Source organism: Alligator mississippiensis, chromosome 7, assembly GCF_030867095.1.
Source record: "Alligator mississippiensis isolate rAllMis1 chromosome 7, rAllMis1, whole genome shotgun sequence".
NCBI lineage: Eukaryota > Metazoa > Chordata > Crocodylia > Alligatoridae > Alligator > Alligator mississippiensis.
In genome coordinates, this window is record NC_081830.1 from 1,053,060 (window position 1) to 1,065,092 (window position 12,033).

At 50.8% G+C, this 12,033-nt stretch overlaps 1 long non-coding RNA gene across 1 annotated transcript; it reads left to right on the forward strand.

Moving 5' to 3' along the window:
- Nucleotides 1-5,458: 5,458 nt before the first annotated feature.
- LOC132251629 (uncharacterized) lies at nt 5,459-8,073 on the forward strand. The gene is made up of 2 exons (XR_009463620.1): nt 5,459-5,772; nt 7,573-8,073. It is a non-coding gene; the product is annotated as an uncharacterized LOC132251629 (long non-coding RNA).
- The last annotated feature ends 3,960 nt before the right edge of the window (nt 8,074-12,033 follow it).

Genomic DNA, 12,033 nt, shown 5'->3' on the forward strand with positions numbered 1-12,033 from the left:
TGAGCAAATGTCCATTGGATTGATGCTAGCATAGAGTTTGGAGCACTGGGTCCCAGAGGGATGGGGTGGGGATGTAACTGGGAAACCAAAAGTTCACAAGAGGTAGAAGAGAAATGGGGAGGGGAAGGAAGGCTGAGATGCTGTAAGGCAGCCCTTGTGAGGGGTAAAATTAAAGATAGAGGAAAGAATTAACCAATCATTAAAGGGAAAGCAAATGAAAGAAAGTCTCATTCTGAAGAATTAGGATTGCAAAGTAAGGGTTTGGGAGGGGGTGGTCATGTTTGCAAGGGATGTAGGGAGTAGTAAGGAAAGGCACTTCTGGGGAGCTATTGCCCCTGCCTTGGGAAGGAAAACTCAGCACATGCCAAGTTGTTGGTCACCTCCATTTCAAGTAGGCCTTTAGGTAGTTTTGTTCTCCTTCGGCCTTGCCACACATTCCCATGAGACCATACAAACCAGCTATAAAGTTGGTCCACATTTCCAGGCACTTCTTTTGTGGCTCTTTGGCTCTTTTTGTAGCTGGACAGCCATTTTTATGGCATGAGAATGACTTTCCATGCACAGCCGGTCCAAGTTTATTGCACGATTAGGTGGCGTGTGTATGTGGTGGGATAGATGGGTAGATGGATAGCTAGGTCGATGGGTCAATAGACAGATGGACGGGGGGATACAGTGGATAGGCTTGGGGGGATAGATGATGGATGTGAGGACCCAGATCAGGCCCCCACCCTTGTTCTCCCCCACCTAGAGTCCTACTGGAGTCTAGCCAGGTCTGGGGGCTCTCTGCAGCTGGCCATGTTGTCCTCCACTCCCCAGGTCTTGCTGGAGGGGGTCCGGCATGGGGTCCAGCAGCTCTCCAAACAGCCCAAACAAGGAAAAGTGGTTCAGCTCTGCTGCCCTGCCCTTCAGCCCCCCTCTCCAAGAATCTGCTCCCTGTCCCCAGAAGAATATTGTAACTGTGCCAGTCATGACCCATGGCTTGGCCTCCAGACTGGGGTCTTGAGACATCCCACTCCCCAGGCTTCCAGAGCTGACAGAGTGACCTGCACTAGGGTGGTGTGGGAGGGCTGGGGTAGCTCCAGGTTGAGCTGCGCTGCCTCTGCTCACCTGGGCCAAAACCCAGAGATAGCTTGGCCTCTCATGCTCCTGTCACCGGGCCCTGGCTCTAGAGGTCTGGAGCACAGCAAACAGTTCAGGAGGCCCTGACCATCACCAATGGACATGGGCTTGCAGAGAGAGTGGCCATGAGCTGTTGGGCCATGACCAGCCATTCTTTTGAGGGTGTGGGAAGGGAAGGAGACCATAGGCTAAACGTTTGGGGCAGAGGCTGAGCTAATGCAGGGCAGAAGCCAGGGCTTGGATGCAGAAGGAGAGATAAAAATGGCCCTGGGCCTCTCCCCGTCCCCTTGCAACACTCTTTGGAAAGAAGATCACGGTTCCTTCCAGGCACCCCTGGGGCAGCTTGTTTGGGATCTCATAGTCATTGGGGTTGGAAAGGACCTTACAGGTCACCAGATCCTGTGTACAGATTATCTCACCTGTATATGGATACAGAGGGTCGTCATCCCTAATTCAATGTCTTGTTGGCAGCCAGTATCAAGTGGAGTGCCCCAGGGGTCGGTCCAGTGACCTGGTTTTTTTTTTTAATATGAATGGTCTGGAAGACGGGAGGGATTGCGCCCTCATGAAGCTGGCAGATGACACCACACTGGGGGGAATAGATACACATATATACAGAGGCCCCGTCCCCACCCCATACACACATATATTACCAAAAAAATTACAATTTTGAATCACACTGTCACGGGATGGGGTCCTCAAGGATGGCCACGATCTCCAAAGGCCCCTTGACTGTGCCAATTTGGCCCAATGGGCACCCTCAGCTCTCTCCTGCCAAGTCTTGATGTACTTATAAAAATAGGGAGGCTGCCTTTCAGTCCTCTTGAACATGGTTTGATGGACTCTCTGAACCCCGTTGGGTCCTGGACCCCTTGTGGGTCCCGTTTCAAAATAGAGGTCAAAGGACACCCCAGCCTTATGGGCTATATGCGTGGCTCCAACCACCCCTTTACCACGCCCCAAGCCTCGCAGATGGTATTGACGTTGTCTGGTCTGGACCCTGCTGTAAATTGGCCCCTTTGTCCTCTCTGGGCTCTTCGCAGGCTTGTCTCTGTGCCTCACCAGTGCCTGGGCTCTCCACAGCCCCTAGTGCCGCCCCACTCTGGCGCCGGGGTCTGTGCACCCCAAGTGCCGTGCCCTCTCTAGCGCCGGGGTTCCCACGCTATAGCAGGGCCCCAGTGAGGCCTCCTCCTTCCCCAATAGCCTCTCCCAAAGCACCGGTGGCTATGAAACAACAAACAACACATAAGCCCCTGGGCTATAACATAACACATAAATTCCCATGGTGCTCCACCTCTTTAAAAAAATCCAACTTTGCCCCTGGCATTCTCAGAAGCTAGACTCACCCTCAGGCCTCTTTTCCTAGCTCCCTCTAGGAGAGCTCCTTCCCGCTTGGCTGCTGGCAGCGAACTGCCTCCCTGGCCTCAGCCCTGGGGTTTATATATGAGCCAGGCCCTGCCCCTTCTGGTCAGCTGACCGCTGGCAGGTGTGGGCCAACTAACTCATTCTGGCTGGCCTGGTAACCAGCACCTGGGGCTCCCCACTCACTGCTGGGGCTCTCTCCCTACCAGTTTCAACCCTTGAAGGAGCACGGCACCTAAGTACTCTGCGACACACACACACACACACACACACACACACACATATCACAAAAAATTACTATTCCATATATTAAACTCTAACAAGGACACAGGAACAAATCTCTCTTCATCCTCCATTTCTCATGTGTTTTATTTGGCTCGCTTCAGAGGCCCCCGTTACGTCTCAGCTCTGTGTTCTTGGGCAACCCTGGCGCAGGATGCAGTCTGTCTGACTCACAAGGACTCACCCCCCACCTCCCCTCCTCTACCTAAATGAAACTGATTAAGATGCAGTGAGAGACGCACCTAAGACCCTCACCAGATAAGGGTGACAAGAGTGAACCAACTGCCCTAGGTCTCATTTACATCCGAGATGGAACCAGATGACCATTCATTGACATGAGAGATGGAGAACAGAAAGCCTGAAGCAGAGACTGCAGTGAATTCTGCGACCAGAGAAGCAGGGGAGCACTGCATGATGGGGAATCTGTGCTTCCAATGTTAATCAACCCATGTTCACACACACCCAGCTCAGCATTTATCAGACCAGTTCTAATCTGGATTTGCTAAGGACTTTTCTCCCCCCACACACACACACAGCTCTAAGTTTAATAGGCATCTCGGGCCGTACATTCCCCGGTCCCACTATGGGAGGCCTAGTTAAACTTGATTGACTAAAACTCGGTTGCCGGGTTAGGGAATGCTGAGGCAAGAGACCGAGTCCGAGGGGGTATGGGCAACATTTGAACAATGGTTAAGGGTTCATCACAGCATCCAGCCTGCTGGAGCCCTAATCCCAGGTGTTGTCGTATCTTTCCCGAGACGACTGGTGGGAGTCCTCTCCACAAAAGGTTATGAGCACCCCAATAATTGCTTTAATCTGGAAAAGTCATGCTAAGCTGAGGCTTGTGCACAACAAGTAAAAATCCCAAATCCTGATGCTGCAAGCTATCTATTGTTCCTGAAGAAACCATGAGATATCCCATCAGGATATCTGCCATCCATAGGAATCTCAAGCTGGCTCCCAAGTATTTGGTTACTCCCTAATCTTAAGTGTTTCCTGATTATCAATCAGTTTCCTGAGATGGTCCAAACCAGATAACCCCTTGTCAAGAGAAAAGACAATGATTTACACTACTGACGGTGCTTCCAAGCAGCTGAACTGAGGGTATAAAAATCTGTAAGTGTGTGTGCTGCAAAAAAGAAGGAGGAGGAGGAGAGAAGGAGAGGAAAAGGAAAGAAGAAGAAAACTCCTGTGCTGACACCACCCCCTGTCGTTCTTGGGACGCTGGAAGAACAGATCGTCTCTCTCTTCAAGGATTGTGCTACAGACTGTGCCTGTCAGCTTTGCAGCCCGAGTACCATGGACTCGGTGAGATCCCAGCGCTCGCTCTCTCTCTCTCTTCTCTCCAGGCATAAACTTCTGAACCTGAACTGTATTAGTTAAGCTTGAGCTAAGTTTCCCCAAATAATTAGTGAAACCAGGGTAGTGTTGTCATTGTTTGTGTGTGTTTTTCTTTTGCATGGCTATTACTACTAGTACTATTATATATTTTATATGCTTAGCAATAAATAACTTTTATAATCAAACTGGTAGTAACTGGGTATATTTTTCCTTCGCTGCTTCTCTTTCCTCCCGTGCTCTGCAGCAACGCTTCTTTTACCTATGCTAAAGATCCCTGTGAAGCCCAAATTATTGTGGGGTCTGCTCATCCAGAGGCCAAAGATTGGGATGTGCTGAGTTTGAAACACATCAGGGGATCAGCGTGTACAGGCTGATTGACCCAGTTTGACTCAGACGTGCCCGTATGAACTGAATGCTGGCCCACGAGGGTGTCAGCTGCACACCCAGCCGGATTCAGAGGGATTCTGTTTGCCTGTGTGCTTGTGTCTGACTGCATTTTGTTGTCGCTCTTATGAACTGATTTTTGGCGTGTGGGGGTGTCGGCCTGTCCATGCTGGTCGGCCCAGCCAGGTCAGGCGTGTCACGTTGATTTGTGTATGTTTGTGTGTATGACTGATTTGGTGACTGGAGGAACCCAGTCCCGTTGAGATTGAGTCCTGCGGCGTAGCTCCACTGGGGGTGAGGGCTGGCAGAAGGGAGAGATACAGCTCCGTATAGTAACACAAGCAGCACATTGACAGAATCACCAAGACCCTAGAAACTATCCCTAATAAATGAGCACACCCCAAAGTAATGGGCAAATCTGGTAACACCCCTAACCACGCAGCAACCCAATATAATGTGCCCAGCTCTAGAGTGGAAATCTACCATGAAAAAAAGCATCAATATGTATTTGCTCACACAACTAACCTAGCAAAATGGCAGGTTTTCATCCTGTTTCATAACGTGTCTGTCAGCAACACGTACCGTGTACAAGTGCCCCTCGGCAGCAGACAGTGGCCTACCAGACCCCGCCTGGGTCTCGCTGCTGCTGTAAGAAGGGTCGGCTGAAGGCCTTGATACACGTGCGAGTGGTTCATCTACATGTGGATTCAACTGCGTCCGATTTGGGTGCATCCTGATAGATATATTACAAAAAAGGACGTATCCCATACATTAGACTCTAGCATAGGAATGAACCACTCTTCATCTTCCATTTCTCACATGGCTTGTTTGGCTCCCTTCAGAGGCCCCAGAACCACACGATCCATAACTGATGCAATGAACTCACCATGCAATGTTTCGCTAACCACACATGTGAAGTGAAACTTCTTGAATTACAGCAGGAAGCAAGAGGATGAGAACGAGGCACACCCGTTTCTGCCTTCATTTCCTTTCTGGGATTTGCAGTTCGGTGCAGGGTGGCATGGAGAGGACAATCTGGGACTGCCTGCTAGAGGCCCTGGAGGACCTTGAGGAGCAGAAATTCAAGGAGTTCATGTTCAAACTTGATGACATCCCGGTGAAGGAGGACTGCAGGAATATCCCCCGGGGCCAGCTGGAGAAGGCAGACCGCCTGGACCTCACGAACATGCTGATCGGTTTTTATGGGCAGGACTACGCCATGGAGGTGACCATAGCTGTGCTGGAGGCCATCAACAGGAAGGATCTGGCCTTCAGACTCTGACGGTAGGTGAGAAATCCAGGTCGGGATGGAGAAAACCCGTGGGGGGAGAATCCAAAACTAGAGCAGGGCAAGGCGCATGGGTTACGCTGAGGGTTAGGGTTGGGGTTGCTACCTGCTGCCACCCCTAGGATCAGTGCTGGGCGATCCCCTTTCTCCTCAACTCATCCAGGAGCCGTATTCTCCACCGACTTTCTGAGGCAACGGCAACCAGGCAGCTCCGTACTCGGGGGCAGGCCTCGGCTTCCTCCAGCTGCACCCAGCACAAAGGTCCTGGCACCCAACATGCCCTGAGGTCCCAGGATGCTTCCTCCATCGGTTGCCTGTTTTGCTCAGTGCCCTATTTCCCTTTTTTGAATTTTTAAATAATTTTTTTAAAAGCACAAAAGGGGGCAAAAAAAATTCTGTATAAACTAAAAAAGCAGAACAAACGAGGCACAGAAAATAGGCCTTTTTTTTTTTAAAGCACAGAAGGAGGCAAAAACTATTCTGTTCCCACACTATAAAAGCAGAACAAACTAGGTGAGAAAGTAATCCATATCAACATTAAAACAGCACAAAAGGGGACAAAAATAGTCCGTATAAACTCTAAAAAACACAATAAATGAGGCACAGCAAGTAGTCCATATAATCATTAAAAAGGCACAAAAGGAGGCAAAACATAGTCCACATAAACTCTAAAAAGCACAACAGATGAAGCAAAGAAAATAGTCCATATAATCTTTTTTTTAAAGCACAAAAGGGAGCAAAAAAAATAGTCTGTATGAACTCTAAAAAACAATCTCTAAGAACAATGAACCAGGTGAAAAAAACATCTGTTTAAAGCTTTAAGAAGCACAAGAAATGAGGCAGAAAAATAGTCCATGGAAACTTTTAAAGAGTACAAATTAGGCATTTTTTTTGCCTCCTTTTGTGCTTTCTAAAAATTCTACAGACTGTTTTCTTTGCCTTGTTTGTTGTACTTTTTTAGAGTTTTTATAAGGACTATTCGCCCACTCCCCCAATTTGTGCTGTTTTAGAGTTTATACAGACTATTTTGGGCCTGGTTTGTCAGTGCATCTGCACAAGTCGCTTTGCTGCACAGCAGACTTATCTACTGCACAGTAACGTGATGCTGTCTACACGTACACATATTTACTGAGCAGTAGATTGGTCACCTGGGGCCCTTGTGCACATTATGCATTGCCTAGATACAGCTCACACAAGGGCGGCAAAAAATCCAGGTAGTAAATCCAGGTAGTAAATTAACCGTGCAGTAGTGCATGTGTAGACACTGTCCAGGAGGAAATTGTCTCCCAGGACAGCCCCTACACTAGGGGGTCAGAGGGGATGGGGAACTTCCCCAGTCCTGGCACTACTCAGCTCCCAGCTCCCCCAGGAGCTGAGCTGGGAGCTGAGCGGTGCTGGGATGGGGTAGCTCTTTGCCCCCCACCCCTCCCAGCGCTGCTCAGCCCCCAGCATTGCACAAGAAAGGATGGCTTGACCAGTGGACTGTCGAGACTTAGAGAGCAGAGAGGGTCATTCACACCAGTGGAGTGAGGAGAGATTAGCAGGAGTCAGAGAGATGGTAGTGGTGGTTGTGGGCTATCCCCAGCTACCTAAGCCCAGAGGCAGCTGCATTTCAGCACTAAGCAAGGCTGCTAACAAAGAGCCCCACCCCAGAAGCAGCTGCATCTCAATCCCTGGAAAGGCAGGATGGCCACATCCTTCTCAGGGATTATCCGGTGCTAATTTGCCCCTGGACCAAAATAGCATAACTGCACACTAATTGCAGTCTGCTCTCCCCCCTCTCCCACCACCCCCAGGGCAGCCTTTCATTGACCGCTTCCAGGCCCAGTGAATCCAGCAGATCGTGGCGGTGGAAGGCATCCTGGGCCTGCTCTATGGAGAAGTCCTGACCACCAAGCAGTGAGTACAATACACGTCAGGAACAGGTGCGCCCCCTGTACGAGCTGATGCTGGGCTGGGACCGGCGGTGCAAAGTCTGCCTCTACAAGGTGCTGCGGGCAGGAACAAGTGTCTCATCTGGGAGCTGGAGAGGACCTAAAGAGAGGAAGTTGTATGTATCAGTGGCGCTGCCGGAGAAGGCCTGGACATGACCCACATCTCTCCTAATGAGCTGCCCCTGAACTTTGCTCCTCTTCTGGTTCTCTCTTGCTCCCCTCAGCTCTGGCCCTGCCTCATGTTGGTCTAGTTACCCTTGCTGAACCTCATGAGACCAAAATAGCCCTTACAGGGCGCCTGTACACACCACGGGTTTTAATCCTTATTAAATTTAGTAGGCTTATAAAATGTAAACGTGTTTATCTGGGAGTATCGGACCTGTGTTTACACGCGGTAGGTTTTTGCACGAATGAAGCTGGGTCCCTACCGCTGCCACAGGAGAGCAGGTTGGTCCAGCACTGCCCGCTCTAGAGCCCGGGCCCCCCACCCACTCCCTGCCTGGGCCCTGCCAGCAGGGAGCAAACCACACCAGGAAAAAAAAAGCAGAAGCAATTGGAAAGTGAAAGAAGTCAAAGCCCTGAGCTACAAGAAGGGTGCAGCACCATCTCGTGGACAAGAGGCTCCTTATGACTTTGAGTGCCTTTGTGTTCGCACACAACAAATCCACAGACGTGACGCTTTAGTTCCTGGCAAGCCAAAATAAACTACAGCTGAGGAGTTTTAGTTAATGCACCAGGAAGGCTTTTAAAGGGTCCAGAAATCCCTCTTGTGTAAACAGACACGCAGGTGCAGGACAAGAAAGGGCAAAAAACGTGGTGTGTACAAGGGCCCCTCAACCCCCCCAAAAAGCACAGCAGGGCGCATCTACACACGCTGTTAATTTGAAGTAGGCCTCATTGAACCGGTCTCACATTGATCTAGTTGCCACACGTTGGTCTAGTTGTCCTTGTTGAACCTCATGAGATTCCTTTTGGCCCAATCCTCCAATGTGTTGAGGTTACTCCAAATCCTAGCCCTACCCTTCAGTGTATCTTCTACTCCCGCTATTTACTACCCCTGCTACTCCTAAACCCCTCTCTTTTGGGCAGCTCAACCCAGCAGGCCCCTCATGCCCTCGCCCTAAGCTTCCCCCTATCTTTAAGAGCAACGCTTTGGCTACATCCAAGTCTATGGGTCTAGATCAGCAGCTTTCAACCTTTTCTTCCATTGGCGGGCCTCCGACCAGATTCCAGCTGGAGGTGTGGACGGCGACTACAAGCAGATCATTACTGATGATGTGTCACGACTTCTTCCGCGGACCCCTTAGACATAGTTTGCTGACCCAGGATTCATGCACTGCAGGTGGGAAACCAGGCTAGATCATTGAGATGTGACGGCTGGAAGGGATCTCAAGCAATCATCTAGTCAACCGAGGATTGAACCTGCTTATTAGGGCCCGGCTGCTCAAAGCAAGTCCATTGGAGGCTGTCCTTGGCCATAGGGATGTTCCCCAATCGTCTGTGACATTCATCGTAGGCCTTAAAGGCTCCCGTGAAAGGATTCTTGTATGGTGACATCTTCCTCTTCAAGCTACACACAAAGGAAAGACGTCTATATGGACAGTGTTATTGGCCGAAAGCTATTGTTGAGCTGTTGTTTGCCGTTCATGCCTGGTCAAGGCAAAAAAAGTCCAGCACAGCAAACTGGATGTGCCGATATGATCCCCAAGGAAGAAGAGCCATTGGGGTTATCCGAACCTGGAGAAGAGGGATGGCATGTCATTGAGGTTGTGGCCTCTGGCACTAAGCCTGGAATAGGTGCACCTTGATGGGGAGGCATAATTATGGCCGAGGGTGGGAGGAAATGGGGGGGAGCAATAAACATGGCTGCTACCGCACCTGGTACCCCAAACCCTTGCATTCGGGAACCAGTGGGTCAAGAAAGTGAAAGCTGCAGAGGCAGGAGTCTCTACTCATCCTGGGTTGCTCAGCAGAGAGGGCACACTCTTACACTAAGGGCCCTGGTACATGGTGCATATATTACCAATTGAGGGGTGAATCACGCAATAACTTGAGGTCAGCCACATGTGCAAAGCAATTGTCGTGCAATGAATGAGTGATTTGCACGATAAATTTAAGCTGGCCATGTGCACAAAGTAATTATCACACATTGAACAGCTGATTCACGCAATACATTGAGGCCAGCTGCACGTACAAAGTAATCACTGCATAGTGAATGGGCGAATCACGCAATAAATTGAAACTTGCCCCACATGCAAAATAGTTATCATACAGAGAATAGGGGAATTGCCCAATAAACTGAGCTTGGCCACACATGCAAATTATCACACTGTGAGCGGGCAAATTGCACAATAAATTGACACCAGCCATTTGTGCAAAGTAATTATCACACACTGAACGAATGAATCACACAATAAATTGAGACCGGCCGGGCATGTAAAGCAATGATTGCACAGTGAATGGCTGAATCTCACAATTGATTGAGACCAGACACACGTGCAGAGTAATTATTGCATAGTGAACAGGCAAACTGCAATAAATTGAGACTGGCCTGGCATGCAGAGTAATTCTCATCACACAGTGAACAGGTGAATCATGTAATAAATTGAGACTGGCCACATGTGCCAAATAATCATTGCATAGTGAACGGGCAAATTGCACAATAAATTGAGACTGGACAAACATGCAAATAATGAGCACACAGCGACTGAATGATTGAAGGGCGCAATCAGTTGAGACCGGCCACACATGCAAAGTAATTATTGCGTAGTGAACAAGTGAACCGTGCAATAAATCAACACAGGCTATGCCTGCAGAGCAATTAGCACACAGCAAATGGGTGAATCACACAAGAAGTTGAGGCTTGCCACAAGTGCAAAGCGATTATCACGCAGCAAACGGCCAAATGGCACAATAAATTGCACTTGGCTGTGCCTACAAAGTGATTATCACACGGTAAAAATGACTATCCAGCTTTGAAAAAAATGAGCCAGCCAGCTCTAAAATCAGCGCTTGAGGAGGTGCAGCAATGCTATAGCTGGTTTCTATGCTGCTTAAACTGGAGTATGTCACAGGGCCCTTAAGTAATGCACTAATTACCTTCCTAACTCTTAGATTCACAGATTGTACCGGCTGGAAGGCAGCCTATGAGCTGCTCCTTGGGTTCACCGCGCTGAGCGTCGCTTTGCCTTGTTGCTCCTGGCAAAGCCATTGGGTGCCGATCTCCATGCCCACGGGGGCTTTGCGGGGTGCTGCCAGCATGCCCCACCAAAATCCCTAGTCCCAGTCCAGCAACCTGCAGAAGACCTCGAAGAAGGGGGGGCCGGGCCTCCTTCTGCAGGACCTGGGGGTGGACGTAGAAGTGTAGAGCGCGTCTACGCGTGCATTTGTGCGCATTACATCTAGCCCCAGTCAAATCACAGACTAGATCAGGAGGGCCCAGAGAAGCCCGGGTGTCCGGCCAGGCGGCAGAGAGGCAGCGGGGGCCAGGGAAAGGCACCTGGCAAAAAACACCGGCTGGAAACGCAAGTGCGTGTTATAGGGGGAATATGGTAAGAAGAGTTTGGCGGGGTAGGGGGCCTGGAAATGTGAGGGCGGGTTATACGCGGGGAATAGGGTAAGAGGGGCTTTCCCGCATAGGGACCCGGGTGTCCAGGCCACACGCACACGTGCAGAGGAAGACCCCAGGCGTCCAAGACCCCCCCGCCACACACCCCTACTCCTCACCACTCCTCCCTCCATATGCATGAACCATGAACCCCTCATTAATATTCATGAGCACAGGACTTCAGGTGTCCCCCCTCCCACTCCAGGACCCGCCCCCCACCCCCTCCCAAAGAGCCCAGGGGTCCGGCAGGTGGTGATCTGCCCCTCCAAGCTCCCTAAGCAAAGAGCCAGGCGTCCAGGACCACAACCCTACCCCTAATTATACCCCTTATCCATAACCCTACCCCTAACCCCTGACCCTATGGGCTCTTCTACAACCTCCCCAAAGGACCCCGGCGGCCGGGCTCCCAGCATGCCCTGCTCCCCGCCCCGTCCCCCCAGAACCCAGGTGTCGGGGCTCCTGGCAGCTGCCAGCCCTGCCTGCTACTTCCTGGCTGGGGAAACCTGACCCCGTCAGCCTGGGAGAGCAGCTGGGGGGAAGGGACGCCTGTGGGGACCCAGGCGTCTGGGACAGCCCGCAGCCCCCACTCCCTGCCCAGACTACCCAGGCGTCCGGGCTCCTAAACCCCCTGCTCCCACCCTCAACCACCCCAGAGAGCCCAGGCATCCAGGTCACAGCCCTCATGGGAGGGGGGGGCAGTTTTGAAGGGGAGGCGA